The sequence below is a fragment of the Solea solea genome, chromosome 14 (genome assembly GCF_958295425.1).
Source record: "Solea solea chromosome 14, fSolSol10.1, whole genome shotgun sequence".
NCBI classification, from domain to species: domain Eukaryota; kingdom Metazoa; phylum Chordata; class Actinopteri; order Pleuronectiformes; family Soleidae; genus Solea; species Solea solea.
In genome coordinates this window covers 3,845,522-3,872,026 of record NC_081147.1, presented here as the reverse complement: position 1 = coordinate 3,872,026, position 26,505 = coordinate 3,845,522, and the positions used below count along the sequence as shown (strand labels likewise).

General features: G+C 43.5%; 32 non-coding genes across 32 annotated transcripts; 12 read left to right on the top strand and 20 right to left on the bottom strand.

Annotated features, from left to right (window-relative positions):
* Positions 1 to 14: 14 nt before the first annotated feature.
* Positions 15 to 96, bottom strand: trnal-uag (transfer RNA leucine (anticodon UAG)). The gene has a single exon. It is a non-coding gene; the product is annotated as a tRNA-Leu (tRNA).
* Positions 97 to 427: 331 nt separating this feature from the next.
* Positions 428 to 499, bottom strand: trnam-cau (transfer RNA methionine (anticodon CAU)). Its single transcript has one exon. It is a non-coding gene; the product is annotated as a tRNA-Met (tRNA).
* Positions 500 to 873: 374 nt separating this feature from the next.
* trnai-aau (transfer RNA isoleucine (anticodon AAU)) lies at positions 874 to 947 on the top strand. Its single transcript has one exon. It is a non-coding gene; the product is annotated as a tRNA-Ile (tRNA).
* A 369-nt stretch (positions 948 to 1,316) lies between these two features.
* Positions 1,317 to 1,398, bottom strand: trnal-uag (transfer RNA leucine (anticodon UAG)). Its single transcript has one exon. It is a non-coding gene; the product is annotated as a tRNA-Leu (tRNA).
* Positions 1,399 to 1,729: 331 nt separating this feature from the next.
* Positions 1,730 to 1,801, bottom strand: trnam-cau (transfer RNA methionine (anticodon CAU)). Its single transcript has one exon. It is a non-coding gene; the product is annotated as a tRNA-Met (tRNA).
* A 374-nt stretch (positions 1,802 to 2,175) lies between these two features.
* trnai-aau (transfer RNA isoleucine (anticodon AAU)) lies at positions 2,176 to 2,249 on the top strand. Its single transcript has one exon. It is a non-coding gene; the product is annotated as a tRNA-Ile (tRNA).
* Positions 2,250 to 2,756: 507 nt separating this feature from the next.
* On the bottom strand, positions 2,757 to 2,838 carry trnal-uag (transfer RNA leucine (anticodon UAG)). Its single transcript has one exon. It is a non-coding gene; the product is annotated as a tRNA-Leu (tRNA).
* A 331-nt stretch (positions 2,839 to 3,169) lies between these two features.
* trnam-cau (transfer RNA methionine (anticodon CAU)) lies at positions 3,170 to 3,241 on the bottom strand. Its single transcript has one exon. It is a non-coding gene; the product is annotated as a tRNA-Met (tRNA).
* Positions 3,242 to 3,615: 374 nt separating this feature from the next.
* On the top strand, positions 3,616 to 3,689 carry trnai-aau (transfer RNA isoleucine (anticodon AAU)). The gene has a single exon. It is a non-coding gene; the product is annotated as a tRNA-Ile (tRNA).
* Positions 3,690 to 4,196: 507 nt separating this feature from the next.
* trnal-uag (transfer RNA leucine (anticodon UAG)) lies at positions 4,197 to 4,278 on the bottom strand. The gene has a single exon. It is a non-coding gene; the product is annotated as a tRNA-Leu (tRNA).
* Positions 4,279 to 4,609: 331 nt separating this feature from the next.
* trnam-cau (transfer RNA methionine (anticodon CAU)) lies at positions 4,610 to 4,681 on the bottom strand. Its single transcript has one exon. It is a non-coding gene; the product is annotated as a tRNA-Met (tRNA).
* A 374-nt stretch (positions 4,682 to 5,055) lies between these two features.
* On the top strand, positions 5,056 to 5,129 carry trnai-aau (transfer RNA isoleucine (anticodon AAU)). Its single transcript has one exon. It is a non-coding gene; the product is annotated as a tRNA-Ile (tRNA).
* A 507-nt stretch (positions 5,130 to 5,636) lies between these two features.
* trnal-uag (transfer RNA leucine (anticodon UAG)) lies at positions 5,637 to 5,718 on the bottom strand. The gene has a single exon. It is a non-coding gene; the product is annotated as a tRNA-Leu (tRNA).
* A 331-nt stretch (positions 5,719 to 6,049) lies between these two features.
* Positions 6,050 to 6,121, bottom strand: trnam-cau (transfer RNA methionine (anticodon CAU)). The gene has a single exon. It is a non-coding gene; the product is annotated as a tRNA-Met (tRNA).
* Positions 6,122 to 6,495: 374 nt separating this feature from the next.
* On the top strand, positions 6,496 to 6,569 carry trnai-aau (transfer RNA isoleucine (anticodon AAU)). Its single transcript has one exon. It is a non-coding gene; the product is annotated as a tRNA-Ile (tRNA).
* A 507-nt stretch (positions 6,570 to 7,076) lies between these two features.
* Positions 7,077 to 7,158, bottom strand: trnal-uag (transfer RNA leucine (anticodon UAG)). Its single transcript has one exon. It is a non-coding gene; the product is annotated as a tRNA-Leu (tRNA).
* A 777-nt stretch (positions 7,159 to 7,935) lies between these two features.
* trnai-aau (transfer RNA isoleucine (anticodon AAU)) lies at positions 7,936 to 8,009 on the top strand. The gene has a single exon. It is a non-coding gene; the product is annotated as a tRNA-Ile (tRNA).
* A 507-nt stretch (positions 8,010 to 8,516) lies between these two features.
* Positions 8,517 to 8,598, bottom strand: trnal-uag (transfer RNA leucine (anticodon UAG)). Its single transcript has one exon. It is a non-coding gene; the product is annotated as a tRNA-Leu (tRNA).
* Positions 8,599 to 8,929: 331 nt separating this feature from the next.
* On the bottom strand, positions 8,930 to 9,001 carry trnam-cau (transfer RNA methionine (anticodon CAU)). Its single transcript has one exon. It is a non-coding gene; the product is annotated as a tRNA-Met (tRNA).
* A 374-nt stretch (positions 9,002 to 9,375) lies between these two features.
* On the top strand, positions 9,376 to 9,449 carry trnai-aau (transfer RNA isoleucine (anticodon AAU)). Its single transcript has one exon. It is a non-coding gene; the product is annotated as a tRNA-Ile (tRNA).
* A 506-nt stretch (positions 9,450 to 9,955) lies between these two features.
* trnal-uag (transfer RNA leucine (anticodon UAG)) lies at positions 9,956 to 10,037 on the bottom strand. Its single transcript has one exon. It is a non-coding gene; the product is annotated as a tRNA-Leu (tRNA).
* Positions 10,038 to 10,814: 777 nt separating this feature from the next.
* On the top strand, positions 10,815 to 10,888 carry trnai-aau (transfer RNA isoleucine (anticodon AAU)). Its single transcript has one exon. It is a non-coding gene; the product is annotated as a tRNA-Ile (tRNA).
* Positions 10,889 to 11,394: 506 nt separating this feature from the next.
* On the bottom strand, positions 11,395 to 11,476 carry trnal-uag (transfer RNA leucine (anticodon UAG)). Its single transcript has one exon. It is a non-coding gene; the product is annotated as a tRNA-Leu (tRNA).
* Positions 11,477 to 12,252: 776 nt separating this feature from the next.
* Positions 12,253 to 12,326, top strand: trnai-aau (transfer RNA isoleucine (anticodon AAU)). Its single transcript has one exon. It is a non-coding gene; the product is annotated as a tRNA-Ile (tRNA).
* A 506-nt stretch (positions 12,327 to 12,832) lies between these two features.
* On the bottom strand, positions 12,833 to 12,914 carry trnal-uag (transfer RNA leucine (anticodon UAG)). The gene has a single exon. It is a non-coding gene; the product is annotated as a tRNA-Leu (tRNA).
* A 331-nt stretch (positions 12,915 to 13,245) lies between these two features.
* Positions 13,246 to 13,317, bottom strand: trnam-cau (transfer RNA methionine (anticodon CAU)). Its single transcript has one exon. It is a non-coding gene; the product is annotated as a tRNA-Met (tRNA).
* Positions 13,318 to 13,691: 374 nt separating this feature from the next.
* Positions 13,692 to 13,765, top strand: trnai-aau (transfer RNA isoleucine (anticodon AAU)). Its single transcript has one exon. It is a non-coding gene; the product is annotated as a tRNA-Ile (tRNA).
* A 506-nt stretch (positions 13,766 to 14,271) lies between these two features.
* Positions 14,272 to 14,353, bottom strand: trnal-uag (transfer RNA leucine (anticodon UAG)). The gene has a single exon. It is a non-coding gene; the product is annotated as a tRNA-Leu (tRNA).
* A 776-nt stretch (positions 14,354 to 15,129) lies between these two features.
* Positions 15,130 to 15,203, top strand: trnai-aau (transfer RNA isoleucine (anticodon AAU)). Its single transcript has one exon. It is a non-coding gene; the product is annotated as a tRNA-Ile (tRNA).
* Positions 15,204 to 15,709: 506 nt separating this feature from the next.
* Positions 15,710 to 15,791, bottom strand: trnal-uag (transfer RNA leucine (anticodon UAG)). Its single transcript has one exon. It is a non-coding gene; the product is annotated as a tRNA-Leu (tRNA).
* A 331-nt stretch (positions 15,792 to 16,122) lies between these two features.
* On the bottom strand, positions 16,123 to 16,194 carry trnam-cau (transfer RNA methionine (anticodon CAU)). Its single transcript has one exon. It is a non-coding gene; the product is annotated as a tRNA-Met (tRNA).
* A 374-nt stretch (positions 16,195 to 16,568) lies between these two features.
* trnai-aau (transfer RNA isoleucine (anticodon AAU)) lies at positions 16,569 to 16,642 on the top strand. The gene has a single exon. It is a non-coding gene; the product is annotated as a tRNA-Ile (tRNA).
* Positions 16,643 to 26,505: the final 9,863 nt, after the last annotated feature.

The following is a 26,505-nucleotide window of genomic DNA, read 5'->3' as shown; positions in this document are numbered from 1 at the left end:
TGAAAAGGCCACCATGGCAGTGGTGGGATTTGAACCCAAACCTCCGAAGAGACTGGAGCCTAAATCCAGCGCCTTGGACCTCTCGGCCACACTACCTGCGGAAGACTGCTACCTTTCGGTTTTGTTTTTCCAAGATATCGCAAATCAGTATGACGTTGTCAGGTAAGATGCTCCACTGAAAAGGCAGACCACTGACATGCACAGGAAGAAGAATGTCTAACCTAAAGAAGGGTTTCACTCTGCTGTTTGCCCAAAAGTTATAAAAACAAAGGAGAAATTCAGTAAAGCATTGCAAGGTCTGACAACCACCACTTGTATTGAGTCTATGGACTGCACACATACGGTTTCACTAAATGGCCACACCCTGTCTCTTCCCCAGTGTCAGTATTCACCATCAACGACGCATAGAACACACATAGCATTGCCTTAGCAGAGGATGGTTTCGATCCATCGACCTCTGGGTTATGGGCCCAGCACGCTTCCGCTGCGCCACTCTGCTCCTGGCCTCAATGCAAAAATGAGAACAACAGATGGGCAAACTCTTCTTAGGTAGGTCTACCAGGGACCAGTTTGCCAAAGTCGAAACACGCCCAGCTTGAGGATCATGTGTACACATTGATTTATGTGTGCAGATTCCAACAATGCAACCCCAAAGCTTCTTCACACAAAATCCACTCCCCTAACCTTCTGCAAAAATAGTAAATCCAGTCACAGAGTATGACTCAATTGGAATCAAAACAAATCAGGGGTCCTTTTTGATGGGAGGTAACAATGTTTGCCTGCGCACCACCACCAGCAGCATACTTAACGATGTTTATGTTGTGAAACCCAATAGCAAATCAACTGAAAACCTTGTTAAATCTCTAGAGTAAGGGCCGGTTAGCTCAGATGGTCAGAGCGTGGTGCTAATAACGCCAAGGTCATGGGTTCAACCCCCATACTGGCCATTGACGTCGTCATTATACAAACACCACAACCCCGAAGTTTCTTCACACGAAATTCACCCCCAAAACCTTCTGCAAAAGAATTGCTAAGCCAAAAGGAGACAAAGCCTGGTGTCTCCTGGCAAACTTCACACTGGTGGCTGTAGAAGTGAGTAAGCCAACAGAGTACAGAGACTTTTCTGTGCCATGGATGACTAGTGTTCAACTTTTAGGATGTAATCCAAGTAACCGATGCCAAAGACATTTACAGTAAGCTGTCTTTAAAAACCCTCAGCCACACAACATTTTACAGAACTCCTTTAGTGTTCAGGGATACAAATTGTGCCTCTCACAGAAAGCCACTGAAATGACTGTTGTCTGAAAAGGCCACCATGGCAGTGGTGGGATTTGAACCCACGCCTCCGAAGAGACTGGAGCCTAAATCCAGCGCCTTGGACCTCTCGGCCACACTACCTGCGGAAGACTGCTACCTTTCGGTTTTGTTTTTCCAAGATATCGCAAATCAGTATGACGTTGTCAGGTAAGATGCTCCACTGAAAAGGCAGACCACTGACATGCACAGGAAGAAGAATGTCTAACCTAAAGAAGGGTTTCACTCTGCTGTTTGCCCAAAAGTTATAAAAAAAAAGGAGAAATTCAGTAAAGCATTGCAAGGTCTGACAACCACCACTTGTATTGAGTCTATGGACTGCACACATAGGGTTTCACTAAATGGCCACACCCTGTCTCTTCCCCAGTGTCAGTATTCACCATCAACGACGCATAGAACACACATAGCATTGCCTTAGCAGAGGATGGTTTCGATCCATCGACCTCTGGGTTATGGGCCCAGCACGCTTCCGCTGCGCCACTCTGCTCCTGGCCTCAATGCAAAAATGAGAACAACAGATGGGCAAACTCTTCTTAGGTAGGTCTACCAGGGACCAGTTTGCCAAAGTCGAAACACGCCCAGCTTGAGGATCATGTGTACACATTGATTTATGTGTGCAGATTCCAACAATGCAACCCCAAAGCTTCTTCACACAAAATCCACTCCCCTAACCTTCTGCAAAAATAGTAAATCCAGTCACAGAGTATGACTCAATTGGAATCAAAACAAATCAGGGGTCCTTTTTGATGGGAGGTAACAATGTTTGCCTGCGCACCACCACCAGCAGCATACTTAACGATGTTTATGTTGTGAAACCCAATAGCAAATCAACTGAAAACCTTGTTAATACTCTAGAATAAGGGCCGGTTAGCTCAGATGGTCAGAGCGTGGTGCTAATAACGCCAAGGTCATGGGTTCGACCCCCATACTGGCCATTGACGTCGTCATTATACAAACACCACAACCCCGAAGTTTCTTCACACGAAATTCACCCCCAAAACCTTCTGCAAAAGAATTAAGTCCTGTCACAGTGTGTGTCTGAATTGGAATCATTCAAATCAGGGCTGCTTTTTGCTGTGAGGTAACAACCTATGCCGGTGCACCACCACCAGCAGCATAATTAAATATGTTTACAGACACACGATTCCCAAAATTGCTAAGCCAAAAGGAGACAAAGCCTGGTGTCTCCTGGCAAACTTCACACTGGTGGCTGTAGAAGTGAGTAAGCCAACAGAGTACAGAGACTTTTCTGTGCCATGGATGACTAGTGTTCAACTTTTAGGATGTAATCCAAGTAACCGATGCCAAAGACATTTACAGTAAGCCGTCTTTAAAAACCCTCAGCCACACAACATTTTACAGAACTCCTGTAGTGTTCAGGGATACAAATTGTGCCTCTCACAGAAAGCCACTGAAATGACTGTTGTCTGAAAAGGCCACCATGGCAGTGGTGAGATTTGAACCCACGCCTCCGAAGAGACTGGAGCCTAAATCCAGCGCCTTGGACCTCTCGGCCACACTACCTGCGGAAGACTGCTACCTTTCGGTTTTGTTTTTCCAAGATATCGCAAATCAGTATGACGTTGTCAGGTAAGATGCTCCACTGAAAAGGCAGACCACTGACATGCACAGGAAGAAGAATGTCTAACCTAAAGAAGGGTTTCACTCTGCTGTTTGCCCAAAAGTTATAAAAACAAAGGAGAAATTCAGTAAAGCATTGCAAGGTCTGACAACCACCACTTGTATTGAGTCTATGGACTGCACACATAGGGTTTCACTAAATGGCCACACCCTGTCTCTTCCCCAGTGTCAGTATTCACCATCAACGACGCACAGAACACACATAGCATTGCCTTAGCAGAGGATGGTTTCGATCCATCGACCTCTGGGTTATGGGCCCAGCACGCTTCCGCTGCGCCACTCTGCTCCTGGCCTCAATGCAAAAATGAGAACAACAGATGGGCAAACTCTTCTTAGGTAGGTCTACCAGGGACCAGTTTGCCAAAGTCGAAACACGCCCAGCTTGAGGATCATGTGTACACATTGATTTATGTGTGCAGATTCCAACAATGCAACCCCAAAGCTTCTTCACACAAAATCCACTCCCCTAACCTTCTGCAAAAATAGTAAATCCAGTCACAGAGTATGACTCAATTGGAATCAAAACAAATCAGGGGTCCTTTTTGATGGGAGGTAACAATGTTTGCCTGCGCACCACCACCAGCAGCATACTTAACGATGTTTATGTTGTGAAACCCAATAGCAAATCAACTGAAAACCTTGTTAAATCTCTAGAGTAAGGGCCGGTTAGCTCAGATGGTCAGAGCGTGGTGCTAATAACGCCAAGGTCATGGGTTCAACCCCCATACTGGCCATTGACGTCGTCATTATACAAACACCACAACCCCGAAGTTTCTTCACACGAAATTCACCCCCAAAACCTTCTGCAAAAGAATTAAGTCCTGTCACAGTGTGTGTCTGAATTGGAATCATTCGAATCAGGGCTGCTTTTTGCTGTGAGGTAACAACCTATGCCGGTGCACCACCACCAGCAGCATAATTAAATATGTTTACAGACACACGATTCCCAAAATTGCTAAGCCAAAAGGAGACAAAGCCTGGTGTCTCCTGGCAAACTTCACACTGGTGGCTGTAGAAGTGAGTAAGCCAACAGAGTACAGAGACTTTTCTGTGCCATGGATGACTAGTGTTCAACTTTTAGGATGTAATCCAAGTAACCGATGCCAAAGACATTTACAGTAAGCCGTCTTTAAAAACCCTCAGCCACACAACATTTTACAGAACTCCTTTAGTGTTCAGGGATACAAATTGTGCCTCTCACAGAAAGCCACTGAAATGACTGTTGTCTGAAAAGGCCACCATGGCAGTGGTGGGATTTGAACCCACGCCTCCGAAGAGACTGGAGCCTAAATCCAGCGCCTTGGACCTCTCGGCCACACTACCTGCGGAAGACTGCTACCTTTCGGTTTTGTTTTTCCAAGATATCGCAAATCAGTATGACGTTGTCAGGTAAGATGCTCCACTGAAAAGGCAGACCACTGACATGCACAGGAAGAAGAATGTCTAACCTAAAGAAGGGTTTCACTCTGCTGTTTGCCCAAAAGTTATAAAAACAAAGGAGAAATTCAGTAAAGCATTGCAAGGTCTGACAACCACCACTTGTATTGAGTCTATGGACTGCACACATACGGTTTCACTAAATGGCCACACCCTGTCTCTTCCCCAGTGTTAGTATTCACCATCAACGACGCATAGAACACACATAGCATTGCCTTAGCAGAGGATGGTTTCGATCCATCGACCTCTGGGTTATGGGCCCAGCACGCTTCCGCTGCGCCACTCTGCTCCTGGCCTCAATGCAAAAATGAGAACAACAGATGGGCAAACTCTTCTTAGGTAGGTCTACCAGGGACCAGTTTGCCAAAGTCGAAACACGCCCAGCTTGAGGATCATGTGTACACATTGATTTATGTGTGCAGATTCCAACAATGCAACCCCAAAGCTTCTTCACACAAAATCCACTCCCCTAACCTTCTGCAAAAATAGTAAATCCAGTCACAGAGTATGACTCAATTGGAATCAAAACAAATCAGGGGTCCTTTTTGATGGGAGGTAACAATGTTTGCCTGCGCACCACCACCAGCAGCATACTTAACGATGTTTATGTTGTGAAACCCAATAGCAAATCAACTGAAAACCTTGTTAAATCTCTAGAGTAAGGGCCGGTTAGCTCAGATGGTCAGAGCGTGGTGCTAATAACGCCAAGGTCATGGGTTCAACCCCCATACTGGCCATTGACGTCGTCATTATACAAACACCACAACCCCGAAGTTTCTTCACACGAAATTCACCCCCAAAACCTTCTGCAAAAGAATTAAGTCCTGTCACAGTGTGTGTCTGAATTGGAATCATTCAAATCAGGGCTGCTTTTTGCTGTGAGGTAACAACCTATGCCGGTGCACCACCACCAGCAGCATAATTAAATATGTTTACAGACACACGATTCCCAAAATTGCTAAGCCAAAAGGAGACAAAGCCTGGTGTCTCCTGGCAAACTTCACACTGGTGGCTGTAGAAGTGAGTAAGCCAACAGAGTACAGAGACTTTTCTGTGCCATGGATGACTAGTGTTCAACTTTTAGGATGTAATCCAAGTAACCGATGCCAAAGACATTTACAGTAAGCTGTCTTTAAAAACCCTCAGCCACACAACATTTTACAGAACTCCTTTAGTGTTCAGGGATACAAATTGTGCCTCTCACAGAAAGCCACTGAAATGACTGTTGTCTGAAAAGGCCACCATGGCAGTGGTGGGATTTGAACCCACGCCTCCGAAGAGACTGGAGCCTAAATCCAGCGCCTTGGACCTCTCGGCCACACTACCTGCGGAAGACTGCTACCTTTCGGTTTTGTTTTTCCAAGATATCGCAAATCAGTATGACGTTGTCAGGTAAGATGCTCCACTGAAAAGGCAGACCACTGACATGCACAGGAAGAAGAATGTCTAACCTAAAGAAGGGTTTCACTCTGCTGTTTGCCCAAAAGTTATAAAAACAAAGGAGAAATTCAGTGTAGCATTGCAAGGTCTGACAACCACCACTTGTATTGAGTCTATGGACTGCACACATACGGTTTCACTAAATGGCCACACCCTGTCTTTTCCCCAGTGTCAGTATTCACCATCAACGACGCATAGAACACACATAGCATTGCCTTAGCAGAGGATGGTTTCGATCCATCGACCTCTGGGTTATGGGCCCAGCACGCTTCCGCTGCGCCACTCTGCTCCTGGCCTCAATGCAAAAATGAGAACAACAGATGGGCAAACTCTTCTTAGGTAGGTCTACCAGGGACCAGTTTGCCAAAGTCGAAACACGCCCAGCTTGAGGATCATGTGTACACATTGATTTATGTGTGCAGATTCCAACAATGCAACCCCAAAGCTTCTTCACACAAAATCCACTCCCCTAACCTTCTGCAAAAATAGTAAATCCAGTCACAGAGTATGACTCAATTGGAATCAAAACAAATCAGGGGTCCTTTTTGATGGGAGGTAACAATGTTTGCCTGCGCACCACCACCAGCAGCATACTTAACGATGTTTATGTTGTGAAACCCAATAGCAAATCAACTGAAAACCTTGTTAAATCTCTAGAGTAAGGGCCGGTTAGCTCAGATGGTCAGAGCGTGGTGCTAATAACGCCAAGGTCATGGGTTCAACCCCCATACTGGCCATTGACGTCGTCATTATACAAACACCACAACCCCGAAGTTTCTTCACACGAAATTCACCCCCAAAACCTTCTGCAAAAGAATTAAGTCCTGTCACAGTGTGTGTCTGAATTGGAATCATTCAAATCAGGGCTGCTTTTTGCTGTGAGGTAACAACCTATGCCGGTGCACCACCACCAGCAGCATAATTAAATATGTTTACAGACACACGATTCCCAAAATTGCTAAGCCAAAAGGAGACAAAGCCTGGTGTCTCCTGGCAAACTTCACACTGGTGGCTGTAGAAGTGAGTAAGCCAACAGAGTACAGAGACTTTTCTGTGCCATGGATGACTAGTGTTCAACTTTTAGGATGTAATCCAAGTAACCGATGCCAAAGACATTTACAGTAAGCTGTCTTTAAAAACCCTCAGCCACACAACATTTTACAGAACTCCTTTAGTGTTCAGGGATACAAATTGTGCCTCTCACAGAAAGCCACTGAAATGACTGTTGTCTGAAAAGGCCACCATGGCAGTGGTGGGATTTGAACCCACGCCTCCGAAGAGACTGGAGCCTAAATCCAGCGCCTTGGACCTCTCGGCCACACTACCTGCGGAAGACTGCTACCTTTCGGTTTTGTTTTTCCAAGATATCGCAAATCAGTATGACGTTGTCAGGTAAGATGCTCCACTGAAAAGGCAGACCACTGACATGCACAGGAAGAAGAATGTCTAACCTAAAGAAGGGTTTCACTCTGCTGTTTGCCCAAAAGTTATAAAAACAAAGGAGAAATTCAGTGTAGCATTGCAAGGTCTGACAACCACCACTTGTATTGAGTCTATGGACTGCACACATACGGTTTCACTAAATGGCCACACCCTGTCTTTTCCCCAGTGTCAGTATTCACCATCAACGACACATAGAACACACATAGCATTGCCTTAGCAGAGGATGGTTTCGATCCATCGACCTCTGGGTTATGGGCCCAGCACTCTTCCGCTGCGCCACTCTGCTCCTGGCCTCAATGCAAAAATGAGAACAACAGATGGGCAAACTCTTCTTAGGTAGGTCTACCAGGGACCAGTTTGCCAAAGTCGAAACACGCCCAGCTTGAGGATCATGTGTACACATTGATTTATGTGTGCAGATTCCAACAATGCAACCCCAAAGCTTCTTCACACAAAATCCACTCCCCTAACCTTCTGCAAAAATAGTAAATCCAGTCACAGAGTATGACTCAATTGGAATCAAAACAAATCAGGGGTCCTTTTTGATGGGAGGTAACAATGTTTGCCTGCGCACCACCACCAGCAGCATACTTAACGATGTTTATGTTGTGAAACCCAATAGCAAATCAACTGAAAACCTTGTTAATACTCTAGAATAAGGGCCGGTTAGCTCAGATGGTCAGAGCGTGGTGCTAATAACGCCAAGGTCATGGGTTCGACCCCCATACTGGCCATTGACGTCGTCATTATACAAACACCACAACCCCGAAGTTTCTTCACACGAAATTCACCCCCAAAACCTTCTGCAAAAGAATTAAGTCCTGTCACAGTGTGTGTCTGAATTGGAATCATTCGAATCAGGGCTGCTTTTTGCTGTGAGGTAACAACCTATGCCGGTGCACCACCACCAGCAGCATAATTAAATATGTTTACAGACACACGATTCCCAAAATTGCTAAGCCAAAAGGAGACAAAGCCTGGTGTCTCCTGGCAAACTTCACACTGGTGGCTGTAGAAGTGAGTAAGCCAACAGAGTACAGAGACTTTTCTGTGCCATGGATGACTAGTGTTCAACTTTTAGGATGTAATCCAAGTAACCGATGCCAAAGACATTTACAGTAAGCCGTCTTTAAAAACCCTCAGCCACACAACATTTTACAGAACTCCTTTAGTGTTCAGGGATACAAATTGTGCCTCTCACAGAAAGCCACTGAAATGACTGTTGTCTGAAAAGGCCACCATGGCAGTGGTGGGATTTGAACCCACGCCTCCGAAGAGACTGGAGCCTAAATCCAGCGCCTTGGACCTCTCGGCCACACTACCTGCGGAAGACTGCTACCTTTCGGTTTTGTTTTTCCAAGATATCGCAAATCAGTATGACGTTGTCAGGTAAGATGCTCCACTGAAAAGGCAGACCACTGACATGCACAGGAAGAAGAAAGTCTAACCTAAAGAAGGGTTTCACTCTGCTGTTTGCCCAAAAGTTATAAAAACAAAGGAGAAATTCAGTAAAGCATTGCAAGGTTTGACCACCACCACTTGTATTGAGTCTATGGACTGCAGACATACGGTTTCACTAAACGGCCACACCCTGTCTCTTCCCCAGTGTGTGTATTTACCATCAACGACGCATAGAACACACATAGCATTGCCTTAGCAGAGGATGGTTTCGATCCATCGACCTCTGGGTTATGGGCCCAGCACGCTTCCGCTGCGCCACTCTGCTCCTGGCTTCAATGGAAAAATGAGAACAACAGATGGGCAAACTCTTCTTAGGTAGGTCTACCAGGGACCAGTTTGCCAAAGTCGAAACACGCCCAGCTTGAGGATCATGTGTACACATTGATTTATGTGTGCATATTCCAACAATGCAACCCCAAAGCTTCTTCACACAAAATCCACTCCCCTAACCTTCTGCAAAAATAGTAAATCCAGTCACAGAGTATGACTCAATTGGAATCAAAACAAATCAGGGGTCCTTTTTGATGGGAGGTAACAATGTTTGCCTGCGCACCACCACCAGCAGCATACTTAACGATGTTTATGTTGTGAAACCCAATAGCAAATCAACTGAAAACCTTGTTAAAACTCTAGAATAAGGGCCGGTTAGCTCAGATGGTCAGAGCGTGGTGCTAATAACGCCAAGGTCATGGGTTCGACCCCCATACTGGCCATTGACTTCGTCTTTATACAAACACCACAACCCCGGAGTTTCTTCACACGAAATTCACCCCCAAAACCTTCTGCAAAAGAATTAAGTCCTGTCACAGTGTGTGTCTGAATTGGAATCATTCAAATCAGGGCTGCTTTTTGCTGTGAGTTAACAACCTATGCCGGTGCACCACCACCAGCAGCATAATTAAATATGTTTACAAACACACGATTCCCAAAATTGCTAAGCCAAAAGGAGACAAAGCCTGGTGTCTCCTGGCAAACTTCACACTGGTGGCTGTAGAAGTGAGTAAGCCAACAGAGTACAGAGACTTTTCTGTGCCATGGATGACTAGTGTTCAACTTTTAGGATGTAATCCAAGTAACCGATGCCAAAGACATTTACAGTAAGCCGTCTTTAAAAACCCTCAGCCACACAACATTTTACAGAACTCTTTAGTGTTCAGGGATACAAATTGTGCCTCTCACAGAAAGCCACTGAAATGACTGTTGTCTGAAAAGGCCACCATGGCAGTGGTGGGATTTGAACCCACGCCTCCGAAGAGACTGGAGCCTAAATCCAGCGCCTTGGACCTCTCGGCCACACTACCTGCGGAAGACTGCTACCTTTCGGTTTTGTTTTTCCAAGATATCGCAAATCAGTATGACGTTGTCAGGTAAGATGCTCCACTGAAAAGGCAGACCACTGACATGCACAGGAAGAAGAAAGTCTAACCTAAAGAAGGGTTTCACTCTGCTGTTTGCCCAAAAGTTATAAAAACAAAGGAGAAATTCAGTAAAGCATTGCAAGGTTTGACCACCACCACTTGTATTGAGTCTATGGACTGCAGACATACGGTTTCACTAAACGGCCACACCCTGTCTCTTCCCCAGTGTGTGTATTTACCATCAACGACGCATAGAACACACATAGCATTGCCTTAGCAGAGGATGGTTTCGATCCATCGACCTCTGGGTTATGGGCCCAGCACGCTTCCGCTGCGCCACTCTTCTCCTGGCTTCAATGGAAAAATGAGAACAACAGATGGGCAAACTCTTCTTAGGTAGGTCTACCAGGGACCAGTTTGCCAAAGTCGAAACACGCCCAGCTTGAGGATCATGTGTACACATTGATTTATGTGTGCAGATTCCAACAATGCAACCCCAAAGCTTCTTCACACAAAATCCACTCCCCTAACCTTCTGCAAAAATAGTAAATCCAGTCACAGAGTATGACTCAATTGGAATCAAAACAAATCAGGGGTCCTTTTTGATGGGAGGTAACAATGTTTGCCTGCGCACCACCACCAGCAGCATACTTAACGATGTTTATGTTGTGAAACCCAATAGCAAATCAACTGAAAACCTTGTTAAAACTCTAGAATAAGGGCCGGTTAGCTCAGATGGTCAGAGCGTGGTGCTAATAACGCCAAGCTCATGGGTTCGACCCCCATACTGGCCATTGAAGTCGTCTTTATACAAACACCACAACCCCGGAGTTTCTTCACACGAAATTCACCCCCAAAACCTTCTGCAAAAGAATTAAGTCCTGTCACAGTGTGTGTCTGAATTGGAATCATTCAAATCAGGGCTGCTTTTTGCTGTGAGGTAACAACCTATGCCGGTGCACCACCACCAGCAGCATAATTAAATATGTTTACAGACACACGATTCCCAAAATTGCTAAGCCAAAAGGAGACAAAGCCTGGTGTCTCCTGGCAAACTTCACACTGGTGGCTGTAGAAGTGAGTAAGCCAACAGAGTACAGAGACTTTTCTGTGCCATGGATGACTAGTGTTCAACTTTTAGGATGTAATCCAAGTAACCGATGCCAAAGACATTTACAGTAAGCCGTCTTTAAAGACCCTCAGCCACACAACATTTTACAGAACTCTTTAGTGTTCAGGGATACAAATTGTGCCTCTCACAGAAAGCCACTGAAATGACTGTTGTCTGAAAAGGCCACCATGGCAGTGGTGGGATTTGAACCCACGCCTCCGAAGAGACTGGAGCCTAAATCCAGCGCCTTGGACCTCTCGGCCACACTACCTGCGGAAGACTGCTACCTTTCGGTTTTGCTTTTCCAAGATATCGCAAATCAGTATGACGTTGTCAGGTAAGATGCTCCACTGAAAAGGCAGACCACTGACATGCACAGGAAGAAGAAAGTCTAACCTAAAGAAGGGTTTCACTCTGCTGTTTGCCCAAAAGTTATAAAAACAAAGGAGAAATTCAGTAAAGCATTGCAAGGTTTGACCACCACCACTTGTATTGAGTCTATGGACTGCAGACATACGGTTTCACTAAACGGCCACACCCTGTCTCTTCCCCAGTGTGTGTATTTACCATCAACGACGCATAGAACACACATAGCATTGCCCAGCAGAGGATGGTTTCGATCCATCGACCTCTGGGTTATGGGCCCAGCACGCTTCCGCTGCGCCACTCTGCTCCTGGCCTCAATGCAAAAATGAGAACAACAGATGGGCAAACTCTTCTTAGGTAGGTCTACCAGGGACCAGTTTGCCAAAGTCGAAACACGCCCAGCTTGAGGATCATGTGTACACATTGATTTATGTGTGCAGATTCCAACAATGCAACCCCAAAGCTTCTTCACACAAAATCCACTCCCCTAACCTTCTGCAAAAATAGTAAATCCAGTCACAGAGTATGACTCAATTGGAATCAAAACAAATCAGGGGTCCTTTTTGATGGGAGGTAACAATGTTTGCCTGCGCACCACCACCAGCAGCATACTTAACGATGTTTATGTTGTGAAACCCAATAGCAAATCAACTGAAAACCTTGTTAAAACTCTAGAATAAGGGCCGGTTAGCTCAGATGGTCAGAGCGTGGTGCTAATAACGCCAAGGTCATGGGTTCGACCCCCATACTGGCCATTGACGTCGTCTTTATACAAACACCACAACCCCGGAGTTTCTTCACACGAAATTCACCCCCAAAACCTTCTGCAAAAGAATTAAGTCCTGTCACAGTGTGTGTCTGAATTGGAATCATTCAAATCAGGGCTGCTTTTTGCTGTGAGGTAACAACCTATGCCGGTGCACCACCACCAGCAGCATAATTAAATATGTTTACAGACACACGATTCCCAAAATTGCTAAGCCAAAAGGAGACAAAGCCTGGTGTCTCCTGGCAAACTTCACACTGGTGGCTGTAGAAGTGAGTAAGCCAACAGAGTACAGAGACTTTTCTGTGCCATGGATGACTAGTGTTCAACTTTTAGGATGTAATCCAAGTAACCGATGCCAAAGACATTTACAGTAAGCCGTCTTTAAAGACCCTCAGCCACACAACATTTTACAGAACTCTTTAGTGTTCAGGGATACAAATTGTGCCTCTCACAGAAAGCCACTGAAATGACTGTTGTCTGAAAAGGCCACCATGGCAGTGGTGGGATTTGAACCCACGCCTCCGAAGAGACTGGAGCCTAAATCCAGCGCCTTGGACCTCTCGGCCACACTACCTGCGGAAGACTGCTACCTTTCGGTTTTGCTTTTCCAAGATATCGCAAATCAGTATGACGTTGTCAGGTAAGATGCTCCACTGAAAAGGCAGACCACTGACATGCACAGGAAGAAGAATGTCTAACCTAAAGAAGGGTTTCACTCTGCTGTTTGCCCAAAAGTTATAAAAACAAAGGAGAAATTCAGTAAAGCATTGCAAGGTTTGACCACCACCACTTGTATTGAGTCTATGGACTGCAGACATACGGTTTCACTAAACGGCCACACCCTGTCTCTTCCCCAGTGTGTGTATTTACCATCAACGACGCATAGAACACACATAGCATTGCCTTAGCAGAGGATGGTTTCGATCCATCGACCTCTGGGTTATGGGCCCAGCACGCTTCCGCTGCGCCACTCTGCTCCTGGCTTCAATGGAAAAATGAGAACAACAGATGGGCAAACTCTTCTTAGGTAGGTCTACCAGGGACCAGTTTGCCAAAGTCGAAACACGCCCAGCTTGAGGATCATGTGTACACATTGATTTATGTGTGCATATTCCAACAATGCAACCCCAAAGCTTCTTCACACAAAATCCACTCCCCTAACCTTCTGCAAAAATAGTAAATCCAGTCACAGAGTATGACTCAATTGGAATCAAAACAAATCAGGGGTCCTTTTTGATGGGAGGTAACAATGTTTGCCTGCGCACCACCACCAGCAGCATACTTAACGATGTTTATGTTGTGAAACCCAATAGCAAATCAACTGAAAACCTTGTTAAAACTCTAGAATAAGGGCCGGTTAGCTCAGATGGTCAGAGCGTGGTGCTAATAACGCCAAGCTCATGGGTTCGACCCCCATACTGGCCATTGAAGTCGTCTTTATACAAACACCACAACCCCGGAGTTTCTTCACACGAAATTCACCCCCAAAACCTTCTGCAAAAGAATTAAGTCCTGTCACAGTGTGTGTCTGAATTGGAATCATTCAAATCAGGGCTGCTTTTTGCTGTGAGGTAACAACCTATGCCGGTGCACCACCACCAGCAGCATAATTAAATATGTTTACAGACACACGATTCCCAAAATTGCTAAGCCAAAAGGAGACAAAGCCTGGTGTCTCCTGGCAAACTTCACACTGGTGGCTGTAGAAGTGAGTAAGCCAACAGAGTACAGAGACTTTTCTGTGCCATGGATGACTAGTGTTCAACTTTTAGGATGTAATCCAAGTAACCGATGCCAAAGACATTTACAGTAAGCCGTCTTTAAAGACCCTCAGCCACACAACATTTTACAGAACTCTTTAGTGTTCAGGGATACAAATTGTGCCTCTCACAGAAAGCCACTGAAATGACTGTTGTCTGAAAAGGCCACCATGGCAGTGGTGGGATTTGAACCCACGCCTCCGAAGAGACTGGAGCCTAAATCCAGCGCCTTGGACCTCTCGGCCACACTACCTGCGGAAGACTGCTACCTTTCGGTTTTGCTTTTCCAAGATATCGCAAATCAGTATGACGTTGTCAGGTAAGATGCTCCACTGAAAAGGCAGACCACTGACATGCACAGGAAGAAGAAAGTCTAACCTAAAGAAGGGTTTCACTCTGCTGTTTGCCCAAAAGTTATAAAAACAAAGGAGAAATTCAGTAAAGCATTGCAAGGTTTGACCACCACCACTTGTATTGAGTCTATGGACTGCAGACATACGGTTTCACTAAACGGCCACACCCTGTCTCTTCCCCAGTGTGTGTATTTACCATCAACGACGCATAGAACACACATAGCATTGCCCAGCAGAGGATGGTTTCGATCCATCGACCTCTGGGTTATGGGCCCAGCACGCTTCCGCTGCGCCACTCTGCTCCTGGCCTCAATGCAAAAATGAGAACAACAGATGGGCAAACTCTTCTTAGGTAGGTCTACCAGGGACCAGTTTGCCAAAGTCGAAACACGCCCAGCTTGAGGATCATGTGTACACATTGATTTATGTGTGCAGATTCCAACAATGCAACCCCAAAGCTTCTTCACACAAAATCCACTCCCCTAACCTTCTGCAAAAATAGTAAATCCAGTCACAGAGTATGACTCAATTGGAATCAAAACAAATCAGGGGTCCTTTTTGATGGGAGGTAACAATGTTTGCCTGCGCACCACCACCAGCAGCATACTTAACGATGTTTATGTTGTGAAACCCAATAGCAAATCAACTGAAAACCTTGTTAAAACTCTAGAATAAGGGCCGGTTAGCTCAGATGGTCAGAGCGTGGTGCTAATAACGCCAAGGTCATGGGTTCGACCCCCATACTGGCCATTGACGTCGTCTTTATACAAACACCACAACCCCGGAGTTTCTTCACACGAAATTCACCCCCAAAACCTTCTGCAAAAGAATTAAGTCCTGTCACAGTGTGTGTCTGAATTGGAATCATTCAAATCAGGGCTGCTTTTTGCTGTGAGGTAACAACCTATGCCGGTGCACCACCACCAGCAGCATAATTAAATATGTTTACAGACACACGATTCCCAAAATTGCTAAGCCAAAAGGAGACAAAGCCTGGTGTCTCCTGGCAAACTTCACACTGGTGGCTGTAGAAGTGAGTAAGCCAACAGAGTACAGAGACTTTTCTGTGCCATGGATGACTAGTGTTCAACTTTTAGGATGTAATCCAAGTAACCGATGCCAAAGACATTTACAGTAAGCCGTCTTTAAAAACCCTCAGCCACACAACATTTTACAGAACTCTTTAGTGTTCAGGGATACAAATTGTGCCTCTCACAGAAAGCCACTGAAATGACTGTTGTCTGAAAAGGCCACCATGGCAGTGGTGGGATTTGAACCCACGCCTCCGAAGAGACTGGAGCCTAAATCCAGCGCCTTGGACCTCTCGGCCACACTACCTGCGGAAGACTGCTACCTTTCGGTTTTGTTTTTCCAAGATATCGCAAATCAGTATGACGTTGTCAGGTAAGATGCTCCACTGAAAAGGCAGACCACTGACATGCACAGGAAGAAGAAAGTCTAACCTAAAGAAGGGTTTCACTCTGCTGTTTGCCCAAAAGTTATAAAAACAAAGGAGAAATTCAGTAAAGCATTGCAAGGTTTGACCACCACCACTTGTATTGAGTCTATGGACTGCAGACATACGGTTTAACTAAACGGCCACACCCTGTCTCTTCCCCAGTGTGTGTATTTACCATCAACGACGCATAGAACACACATAGCATTGCCTTAGCAGAGGATGGTTTCGATCCATCGACCTCTGGGTTATGGGCCCAGCACGCTTCCGCTGCGCCACTCTGCTCCTGGCCTCAATGCAAAAATGAGAACAACAGATGGGCAAACTCTTCTTAGGTAGGTCTACCAGGGACCAGTTTGCCAAAGTCGAAACACGCCCAGCTTGAGGATCATGTGTACACATTGATTTATGTGTGCAGATTCCAACAATGCAACCCCAAAGCTTCTTCACACAAAATCCACTCCCCTAACCTTCTGCAAAAATAGTAAATCCAGTCACAGAGTATGACTCAATTGGAATCAAAACAAATCAGGGGTCCTTTTTGATGGGAGGTAACAATGTTTGCCTGCGCACCACCACCAGCAGCATACTTAACGATGTTTATGTTGTGAAACCCAATAGCAAATCAACTGAAAACCTTGTTAAAACTCTAGAATAAGGGCCGGTTAGCTCAGATGGTCAGAGCGTGGTGCTAATAACGCCAAGGTCATGGGTTCGACCCCCATACTGGCCATTGACGTCGTCTTTATACAAACACCACAACCCCGAAGTTTCTTCACACGAAATTCACCCCCAAAACCTTCTGCAAAAGAATTAAGTCCTGTCACAGTGTGTGTCTGAATTGGAATCATTCAAATCAGGGCTGCTTTTTGCTGTGAGGTAACAACCTATGCCGGTGCACCACCACCAGCAGCATAATTAAATATGTTGATTTGAACCAACGCCTCCGAAGAGACTGGAGCCTAAATCCAGCACCTTGGACCCCTCGTCCACACTACCTGTAGAAGACTGTTATTTTTCGGTTTTGTTTTTCCAAGATTCTGCAAATCAGTACGACGTCATAAGGTAAGATGCTCCATTGAAAAGACAGACCACTGACATGCACAGGAAGAAGAATGTCTGACTTGACGAAGGGTTTCACTCTGCTGTTTGCCAAAAAGTTATAAAGACAAAGGAGAACTACAGTCAGTAAGAGAGCCTGGTGTCACAGTGTGGTGCTAATAACGCCACGGTCATGGGTACTGGGCATGAAAGTGTGCTTGATAGAAGAACTACCACACCAAACCTTCTTCACACAAAAAACATAATTAATTATGTTTATTCTGGGAAACCCAACAGGAAGGCATTTAAAAGCCTTGTTAAAATGCAAATCAGGTGCATATCAATGACCAGTGCTTTGACTGGGCGGTAAATAAATAAATATATCTAAGTAAATACTTTAACATGTGGGATTTTGAGTCTTCTATAAATGTGTTATGATGACTTACTTTAACATGTGCAAATCCAATTTTGATATCACAACCCCTGCAACGACAAAGCCTTTGTGCACTCTTTGTCAACTATAGCGCTCCCTTTAGGGGAAGCACAGGCCCCAGGTTTGTATCTGTGGTTATGCAGTACAATTTCACCCACCAGTACTTCGAGCATGTATGTGTCTACAATGGTGTTGCAGCTGTTTCTCTGTGTCTCATGGGCCTTTTTTAAGTGATTCATGTTTTTGGCTTTAGAAGCAATATTCATTGTACCCTCAGCTCCCTCTTTTCTCTCCTCTGTTGCAATTCACTGCTGACTTTGGGAGAAAAAGCACCCTCACTCCCTCCAAGTATTCAAGCCTTATTTGTCATAGCAAGACCAATACAGTACATTTTTCACTTCAGTAAAAACATATAATGCTATATCTTATTTGAAATTATTTAATATTTATTATTTATCCAAAGATAATATTTATCCCTCTTACAACTCAGGGTTTTTTAATCATTCCTCCATCCTACATGTTTGTTTGAGACACTTTATCAGTTATCTGTTAGCTTCCTGCTACACAGTGCACAACCATCAGACAACATCAGCAGTGACTGACCGTCAGAGCAGCATTGACTGGAAAGGGTCAACATCATCGACCATGAGTCAGTGGATAAGAAAGATCTCATTCTAAAAACCCTGCCCGAACAGAGACAGACATTATCATCTCTCCTGAATACACATCCACTTATCATCCCATCACTGGTCCACACTCAGGTCAGCCAAATTTACTTTGCTGAAGAAGACCGCAAGATCCTGCTCTCTTGTACAACTACTATACCCATGGTCAACAACAACCTTTAGACCTCTGACAGAAGCTAATAACTAACTCACACAGTTTTAACAAAATATGAATAGTAATATATTTTATTAAGTAATATTAAAGCTACACAAACTAATGGTGCTTTTCCATTATATAGTTCTAGCACTACTGGACTCGCCTCTACTCGGTTTGGTATCAGGCAGGTTATTTTCCATTACTTCATATTACCTCCTCATTGTGGGCGGGGTCATCATAGCATGGCTACAGGAAACTGTCAAAGCTGTTATTTTCAGTGTTCTAACTCATTAGAATTGTCATGGCACTTTTAGCTGAACATTTATTCAGTTTTCTTTTGTTGTTTTTTTTACGTTGAATTTTTAAATCGGTTTCTTGTTTCCTGTTTTATTTGCTTCCTGTTTTATTTTGAAGTTTTTCCTTCCAGTGCACCTTGTGTGTAGTTTTGCTTCCTGTCCTGTCTTCTGTGATTGGCTGCCCCGCCTTAATGTGTTTCACCTGTGTCTTGTTTGATTTTCCTCCCTCGTGTGTTTAGAGTCTGTGCTCCGCAGTGTCAGTGTTGGGCCATTTGGTTGCATGATACATTTTAAGTCCTTGCTTTTTTTTCTTCATGCTCTGGTTTCATATATTCCTTGTAAGCTCTTTTAGCGCTTTTACTCTTTAAATATGTACTTTATTAAATACTTTTTTATTCAAACTGTATAATGGAAAAGCGCCATAAGAATTAATGTGGTTCTGGAGGGCTGATGATCAGAGAGAGTGATGAGTGTGACTGCAAGGTCTTAGGCACAACAGGGAGACTGGCCAGGTGTTCGCAGTTGTGCTAATTATTCTGTCTCTATACTGTACCTGCAAGACAAAAAGGCAAGAACCAGGAATAACTCAAAAATACCACAGGCCCTGCTACAACAGGAAGGCTGTCACTTATATCATAGAGCTATCACTTTTTCTAAAAATCAAGTTCAAACTAATGTAAAGTGACATGCTATTCCAAAGATATACGGATATGGCACCATGTTTCCTCAGCTTATTCAGCTTAACATCTGTTTGTCACAATGAATCTGTGTGAAAGCAACTGTTAGCTGACTAACTGTGCTAGTTTCGCACATTGAAGCAGTAGCTTACTGTGCAAACAAGGAAGAATGGCTCTGCCCACATACATGTCAATTAACACTGCACATTGTAGCTTTTCACAGGAGGATGAAGAACCTAACAAGACCCAGGCAAACAACATTGGGGTGGGACAGACAAATACTGGATATGAAACAAAATAAGGTACACAAGGGGAAAAAAAGTACAAATAAACAGCTAGTAACATTAGAGAAAGACACAATCTACAAGACAATACATGATTAACAAAAGAGAGTAAAGGATAACAAAACTAAACTAAAATCCAAAACCAAATCCAACTGTAGTACAAAAATAAAGACTTCAAACTGAAAATCTAATGTAATCAATCAAAACTTCAGCTCATGACACACATGCTTACAAATCTCTCAGTTCACTCACCAGTCATGACTGATTTCAGGACATAAACTAAAATAATGTAATTTAAAATATGACTTAGTAAATAGGTTGATGTGTCTGAGTTTTACATTTGCTGTATCCCTTTACTTGAGAGCCAGCGGAATGCACTGATGTGACTGCTCTTGGGAGGACAGAGGCCTCTTTAATTCAGCAGCTTTTTCAGAGCCAAGTGCTTAAATTGCTCTGCTCAGGTAGCTACAGGCACTATGTCGAGACATGGATTTGGTCTGATGAGCCATGAATGGCTTCATTTCCCTCTCTGTCCTCTGAAAGTTGGAATCTTCTCAAAAATTGAAATGGGCAACTGGAAGGCATTAGCTTGTCACATCCAGCCTCTGAAGAATTGAGAAGAATAACTTTGAGCACTGTGCAATATTGAATCCAGTGGCTTGAATTCAATTATACAACTGGGCTGACCATGGGATGTAGCTGCTGTGCCTGTATCAGTGAGGACTGTCATTCATAAGAGGAGCAAAGGGGATGTTTCAGTTTCATTTAGATGAGGACAAATCACCTTTCAATTCATTTGCCATTGAAGTGTCTGTAAACTGATTTCCACATTTTTAATTTAACCAAAATTTGCACAAATATATGTTTCCATCGTCTTCTGATTGTTTGCTAATATAACAATAATATAATAATTCCAGATCACCAGAGAAGAAATATACCAAGGCAAGTATTCAGATGCACCCTTGCTTTTTCACCAAATGCACCATTTTTTGTAAGCTAACAAATTTTAAAGTAATTTGTAAAAATCCTCTTCAGGTCCTGATAGCCAGCAATAAATAAAGTTGTCTGGGGGGAAGAAGGAAAACAAATCTGGTGTAGTAGGAGTCTGTAAAATGTTAAAAATAGCAACCCATGCAACTGCAACATCCCACTCCCTCCTCTCTATCCTCTTATCAGAGTTGTACCCTCAAAACACAGAAAGCACACATTCCTACAGCCTCCGAGTGAAGGAGAGATTTTGGCTTCATTGATACTTAGTATGTTGACATGTCACTAGAAAAAAAAAATGGTGTTAGACTAAAACAGGACTTCAAATTTTAGTCTGACTAAATTGTACTAAAACCTATTTCAAGTCGGACAAACACACCCAGAAAATGTGATTGGGAGTCAAGCTATTACTGCATGTATACCTTCAGACCACTACTGGACTCAAGCTGGCCTTGGCACTCTGGGCATGGGTTACAGTTCCCATCCTTGGGTAATACCCATAAATAATAGAAGAACCCAGTAGACGGACAAAAAGGCAAGAGTAACAAAATTCTAGAAGGTACAATTTTTGGGACAGCTAAGGAGATTGATTTTATGTCCTGTCAGTTTAAATAATCTCATATTTTTAAATTAATGGATGGTAGGAAGACTGAGGAAAAGCTCAATAGGTGGAGATATGCTCTAGAGGCTACAGGGAGTGGAGATAAAGAAGGTGGAGGATTTAGGGTCAACAGTCCAGAGCAGTGGAGATTGTGGAAAAGAGGTGAAGAAACGTGTTCAAGCTGGTTGGAATGGGTGGAGAAAAGTGTCAGGGGTAATGTGTGATAAAAGAGTATCAGCCAGAATGAAAGGAAAGATATACAAGACAGTGGTGAGACCAGCGATGCTGTATGGTCTAGAGACAGTGGCACTGAGGAAAAGACAGGAAGCAGAGCTGGAGGTAGCAGAGATGAAGATGTTGAGGTTCTCTTTGGGAGTGACAAAGATGGATGGGATCAGGAATGAGTCAATCAGAGGAACAGCACATGTTAGATGTTTTGGAGATAAGGTCAGAGAGGCCAGAATGAGATGGTTTGGTCATGTACAGAAAAGGGATAGTGAGTATATTGGTAGAAGGATGCTGGGGTTGGAACTGCCAGGCAGGAGGTCCAGAGGAAGACCAAAGAGAACCAAACCGAATTACCATAATGGAAACACAGCATTACAAGCTGAAAATGGGTGTTTCGCCCCCTAGTGGATCGGAGGCGGATTCCTCACTTGATCTTGTATAGTGGGACATGAACAGTAGTCTAACTGAATGGCATAACCAAATAAAAACTGTAGCTGGACTTAACTGTGTGTGCATTGAAACATACTGAATGACTCCATCATGTCTGAATCAATCATTTAAAAACATCAAAATTAACCATGCAGATTAGGTAGTGACAAATGTGAAGGACATTCAATCCACTTGTTCCAAACAAATCATTGCTTTTCGTCATGTTTATGCCTTTTAATGCAATGTTTTTTTTAAGCCAGTACCAGCAGTGTGTGCATGTTTGTCTGTATGCACTTGGATCTAATGTTCATTTCATGTTCATTTTGACGGCCAGTTTTAAAGCCTGCTTTTCTCAAAGCTGTATACAAAAGCTGCATCCACATATTTGTTGAACATAAACACAAAAACAAATCCCTCTCATCCCATGATGGATTCATCAGGTCAGATTTGTCAACACAACCATGACACATTATCTCATTATGCACTGTGAGTGAGACTGACACAGATGTACTGACAGAGGGAAATGCAGAGAATAAAAAGCAGTTGCTTTACATAATTCTCCATAATTTCCAGTCACGGACTAATAGATTTTTTATTTACATGTGCCAGAAATAATTTCCCATGCTTCATGAAGCTTATTATGGTAAATGTACGACGGAACAAAGCCAGCGAGTGTCATACTAACATTATTTTACTTTTTTTAGTTTCTAATTTCTATACAGGTGTTAGAATAAATCTTCAAGTGCCCTTTATAGTGATGATGGCAAACATAGCTGTGGCATACTGCTGTTAATAATTCATGTTTGGTTTCTACAAGTTCATCTTACTCAGTAATTAAAGACCCAAAGGTTACAGCTCAATTTGTCAGGTCTTTCAGCAATACAACCTTAAAAGCTTTAGGATGATGTTTGCTCATGTTTCATTTAAAATTGCATTAGGAGGTGGGATTATTGGAAAAAGTTGATTTGAGTTTTGTGCACAGAATTTTAAAATACTCGCAATTTGTCTGTCTCTGGAGCTCTTTGCTGATATGCACACAAATCTGGAGGGGCAGAAAAGTATGTGAGGGTGGTGCAGGACATGTAAGAAGACAGTGCGACAGTGGTGAGGTGTGCAGTTGGAGTGGGCTTTCAAAGTTTACAACAGGGATCAGCTTAGAGCCCCTTATTGTTTGCAATGGTGATGGACAGGTTGACAGATGAGGTCAGGCAGGAGTCTCTGTGGACTATGTTGTTTGCAAATTATATTGTAAACTGTATTGAGAGTATGGGACAGGTGGAAGAGAGCCTGGGGAGGGGGAGGTATGCACTGGAGGGGTGAAGAAGAGAGTGCAGGCAGGTGGAGATGAGTGTCAGGGCTGATGTGTGACAGAAGGATAGCAGCAAAAGTGAAAGAGAGGGTCTACAAGACAGTAGTGAGACCTGCTATGACGTATGGCTTGGAGACAGGAGGCAGAGCTGAAGATGAAGAACATTTGTTAATTTCCAATTATTCTCATGTCTTGGCATTGACGCTTATCCTCACTGCTGATTGGAACTGATTGCCGCCTCTTCTACCACCACCTCAACTACTTCCCTTTCGCTTGTTAACCCTTCTTAATAAACAGTTAAAAACTTGCACGTCTCCCCGCCTGCCTGCCGTTTTAAGTAAATCCACTAAAGGGGTTTTTGTTTTATTGTATCAGTGTTTTTTTACCCACATGGAAACTGTGTTTTGGGAACCCTGAAATGCTATTTTTTGTGAAAACAGGTCACAGAGTGGGAAAATGTTTTTTTTTTTTTTTTTGCTTTTTAGTGTATAAAACCAATATGCCACTTTGGGAAAACAATGTCACAATCCCACTTCTCTCTTGCACTTGCATTCGCTGCAGTTTATCGCCATTGTCGTCATCTTCCTCTTCCTCTTCCTCGCTCAATGATGTCTTTTTATTTTTCTTTCATTGTCGCCTTGGCTTTCTTCATTCTCTATCTGTTTGTGTGATTGTATACATTGTAATGTACGCTTATTTTTATAAAATGTAATTTAAATAGTTTGTGCAAATACATCTTCTCCGGTTTTGGTGTAGCAGCCCTACGACGCTATGTACACACCTGGCATAGGTATTACAGCTTTTTGGGGGGGGTTTCATGTGGATGACAACATTTCCTGAAATAATGCCATGTTCATGGAGGTCTATTTCAAAACGACAAAGAAAAAGATTGTTTCCGTGTGGATAGGCCCATGTGGAAAATCATGCAGTCCAGTGTGTGTGTGTGTGTGTGTGTGAGAGAGGTCTCAACATATTATTACACATAAATTGGAAATCTAAGTGACTGTGGCAGGGATGTAAACTGATGTAATATCAGCAGAATCAAATCAATTCGGCTTTTCAAAGTGAAAACCGCAGGTGCTTTGTGTTATGTTCAGTCAGATTTCAGCTTGGAGGAATACTGTGTGTGCTGTCACGTACTTTTCACATGGCTATGAAAACTCCGAGCATTGTCAGAATATCTGCGTCATTATTTTTCTCGAGGTGTCCTTGCCCTCTATAATCTGTTTTCTGTGTGTCTTTGTGTTCTGCTGGAGTTCAGGTTTGCTGTTTGTTTGCAAGACTTTTCGTACCTCAACAGCTCTTTCACAGATTTGAATTGGTAATCTGTCTTTTTCGTCCCTACTTCTCTCTCCCGTACGTGCTTATTATAAAAACTTTCATTTAGATTTACCAACAGGGAAATCAAATTCACTTTTATGTATTCATAATCTTGTGTCTTCCTCTCTCTCTCTCTCCCACCACAGTGGGATATGTGCTCATTAAAGAATGAGAATTTAGGCAATGAGAAACCAAAAAGGAAATGAAATCTGCCCTGTTGCCCTTCCAATTGTTAATTCGGGTCTGGCATGGGACGGATGTAAGTCCTCCATCAGACACAAAGCAACTTGCAAGGAGTCACACATAATTAAAGGGTGCTAATTTGAAATAGGATTCTCAGTAACACAGTAACTGAGGTCATTGCTGTGTGCCCCGTATCTATTATAAGACACAATTTGTGGGAATTAGAAGAAGAATTTCCCATTTGACTTGTGACCTCCATGCTTTTTGTAGCACAGACAAGCACAGTCCGAGTGCATTTCTAGGAATTCCAATTTCATGACATTCATTTATGAAGGAACAAAATGAGCTTGTGGGTTGTCTTTCATCCCACTGTCCACTAAATTGAGCGGAGGTGTGAGTTTGAGAGTCAAAGGTTGTCCGTCTGTCTTTTGTCTCTGTGATGGACTGGTAACCTTTCCAGGATGTACCCCGTTTTCTGTCCCATGTCAGCTGGGATTGGCTCCCAGTAGAGGATAAAGCAGCAGACAATAAAATAAATGAATATGGTCATTATTTAATATGTAATATGTATTGTATCGTGAACTCTGTATTGTGACGATGTATCATACGTATCTTGAGATTGTAGGAAACACTCAGTCAACTGATTTGACTCTTGGTTTTGTTGGTCTGCAATTGAGAAGAGAAACAATGATTCAACATTGGAGTTTATGGCCTTCTTTCCTGCCGCTTGACTGCTCTGGAATGTAGCAATTTTTAACCTCATGAATATTCCATCTATCCATCCGATATCTACCGCTTTATCCACCACTGGAGGGTCGCGGGGGTGCTGTGCCAATCTCAGCTGACATAGGGCAATCGGCAGGGTACAACCTGGATAGTTCGCAAGTTCATTGCAGGGGCCACAGATAGAGACCATTCACTCCCACATTCACAGCCTATGGTCAATTAAGAGTGACCTAATTTACCTAATCCCCATGTTTCTGGACTGTAGGAGGAAGCTGGAGAACCCGGAGAAAACCCAAACAGAGAGAGAACATGCAAACTCCATGCCTCCATCTTGCCCCTATCCCTTATGTCCTCTTCTTTTATATTAACTGTCCTCATACCTTCCCCATCGTCTTCTATGGATTTGGCTTTAACTTGTTATCCTAATTTGGAAACTGATAATGTCATAGTGATGAAAATCATCCTAAGCCTTGCTTTGATTATATTACATTATACTATTCTATTGGCAAATAGGATGTACAGTAGTTTTTGTGACAAACTGACAAACGGAACTGCATTGTTCTGTAACCAGTACAATGAAGAGAATAGAATGCTCCATTGCCAGTTTTGGAAATGCCAGGTCGAGCAGCTGAAACTCAACCTCGCAAGAAAAAAACAACCCTGTTGGACGAACAAAATCAGAAGAAGGTGGAGAGTGACAGAGAGATAAATCAAAAGTGAACCCCAGACTGCCTTCACTCCATGGAGAGAGCTCTGACACTTAAGAGGCCATGATTAAATATAGCTGGACATTTAACTCGGGGGTTATTTGTCATTCTTTACTGTTGTTTTCTGCTTTGGACCATAGCCATGTTGCTGGCAGCTTCATGCTGAAGTTCAGAAGAGTTTTTAGTTGAACAATAGCAGAGTTGGAACCATGACAATTCAAAGGTTTCTGAACTGCAAATGTTGAGCTGCAAATTAGTAGAACGGGAGCCAGAGAGGACAGACACCACTTAACTCAGAGAGCACCAAGAGTCAATCCTGAGGATCCCAGCCAGGACAGCTCTTTATCATCAGTCAGCCCTTTTAGCCATTAGTTTTACACTTTTAACCTGAGGGCTTGTGCTGACAACACTGGGAATGAAGCTTTTGTATCTTTCTAGTCAAGCTCTTCTTCACAACCTGGAACTTTTCATAATTTGCTGAGCTCTGCACAGTTCAATGGATACTACATTGTCAGCATCCTTCAGGTTCCTACATATTAATATACCTTTTCTT